The following is a 2,500-nucleotide window of genomic DNA, read 5'->3' as shown; positions in this document are numbered from 1 at the left end:
CATTTCAGGCAGCGCCCCCAACAGTCACCGGACAAGCATCCATGAAGAAGCATCGCCCACAAATGCCGCAGCATGCAAAACCATGGCAATAGCCATATGAAGCAATGGATCGCACCGCATAAGCCCACACATTCCGAGTTTCCGACATGGTGCTGCATGCCTAGGCACCGTAGCATACCCCCGCACAAACACCCCCCTGGATCCCGCCGAGATTGCCCCCCAAGCAAGGTTCGGAAAGACTCCCGCACGAGTGCAGGTGTCCTTCGTCCCCCATTTCGGGCAGCGCCCCCAGCAATCACCAAACAAGCATCCATGAAGAAGCATACCCCGCACAAACACCCACCCGGATCCCACCGAGATTGCCCCCCAAGCAAGGTTCGGAGAGACTCCCGCACGAGTGCAGGTGTCCTTCGTCCCCCATTTCAGGCAGCGCCCCCAACAATCACCGAACAAGCATCCATGAAGAAGCATATACCCCGCACAAACACCCACCCGGATCCCACCGAGATTGCCCCCCAAGCAAGGTTCAGAGAGACTCCCGCACGAGTGCAGGTGTCCTTCGTCCCCCGTTTCAGGCAGCGCCCCCAACAGTCACCGAATAAGCATCCATGAAGAAGCATCGCCCACAAATGCCGCAGCATGCAGAACCATAGCAATAGCCACACGAAGCAATCGATCGAACCGGACAAGCCCACACATTCCACTTTTTTTCCCGCACCGCACCGCACCGCCCAAGCCCCGCCCCCCCGGGCCCACCTGCTGGTCGCCGACGGTGGGGCCCGCCCGGCACCGTTACCGGTGCATGGTGGCCCCCACCTGCCGACGAGACCTGCCATTGTGCCCACACCCCCGCTGGGGGGTGTGGGCAGCGCTGGCAGGCCGGGGGGGGGCTCGCTGTTGAAGCAGGCAGGTACCACCCCCCTAAAGAGCTTATTTAGCCATTTTCTTTCTGGCAGGCTCAGATATCAATTTCAGCGAGGAGTCATAATGGCCATTTTTTTGGCTCTAGACATCGAATTTTGATGAGATTTTTTGCAGGGATGCTTAGAAAAATGGGTAGAACATTATGGAATTGGATTTGTAATTTTTGGAGCAACATAGAATTTTTTATAATTTTTTTGCCGAAAAACTAAGAAAAATTCATATAAAATAGGAAATGGGTTGGAGGTTGGTTTTTTTTGTTGGGAATGCTTTAAAATGATCCATGTGATTTTTTGGAACTTTATGTTGCACGGAAATTGCACGAAATTGCGGCAAAATGCGTACGTGGTGGGGCGGCGAGGCACGGCATGGCACACGGATGCCCCCAACGAGGCAAGGCATGGCACACGGATGCCCCAACGATGGGCACTACAAGTGCTACACCTTATATTGGGTCCACAAACATAATTTCATGGAGACTAACCCCTTTGCCATCCTTGGGCATGATGGCAAAGCCGATGGGCATGGCATGGGGCACGGTGGGCATGGTATGGGGCATCGGTGGGCATGGCATGGGGCATCGGTGGGCATCGCATGGGGCATCGGTGGGCATCGCATGGGGCACGGTGGGCATCGCATGGGGCATCGGTGGGCATCGCATGGGGCATCGGTGGGCATCGTGTGCATCGCATGGGGCACGGTGGGCATCGCATGGGGCATCGATGGGCATGGCATGGGGCATCGGTGGGAATCGAGGAGTCATAATGGCCTTTTTTTGCTCTAGACATCGAATTTTGATGAGATTTTTTGCAGGGATGCTTAGAAAAATGGGTAGAACATTATGGAATTGGATTTGTAATTTTTGGAGCAACATAGAATTTTTTATAATTTTTTTGCCGAAAAACTAAGAAAAATTCGAATAAAATAGGAAATGGGTTGGAGGTTGGTTTTTTTTGTTGGGAATGCTTTAAAATGATCCATGTGATTTTTTGGAACTTTATGTTGCACGGAAATTGCACGAAATTGCGGCAAAATGCGTACGTGGTGGGGCGGCAAGGCACGGCATGGCACACGGATGCCGCCAACGGGGCAAGGCATGGCACACGGATGCCCCAACGATGGGCACTACAAGTGCTACACCTTATATTGGGTCCACCACACACATAATTTCATGGAGACTAACCCCTTTGCCATCCTTGGGCATGATGGCAAAGCCGATGGGCATGGCATGGGGCACGGTGGGCATGGTATGGGGCATCGGTGGGCATGGCATGGGGCATCGGTGGGCATGGCATGGGGCATCGGTGGGCATCGCATGGGGCACGGTGGGCATCGCATGGGGCATCGGTGGGCATCGCATGGGGCATCGGTGGCACCACCCTAGGCTTGGCTGGGGGACACCATGGCACAGTGGTTGGGCAAAGCAACGCACCAACAAGTTTTGTAACCAATAGTTGGGGCACCATGTAACAGTTTTGGCCGGAGCAAAGGAACGATGAGCCTCAGTTCGGCATTTATGGTGGTTTCCAGGCGAACCCCATTTCCTTCTCGGTGCAAGGCCTGCTTTTAGGTGGACTTG

This window comes from Ziziphus jujuba, chromosome 8 (assembly GCF_031755915.1).
Source record: "Ziziphus jujuba cultivar Dongzao chromosome 8, ASM3175591v1".
NCBI classification, from domain to species: domain Eukaryota; kingdom Viridiplantae; phylum Streptophyta; class Magnoliopsida; order Rosales; family Rhamnaceae; genus Ziziphus; species Ziziphus jujuba.
The sequence above is the reverse complement of the archived record's forward strand: the minus strand, read 5'-3'. Positions refer to the sequence as shown.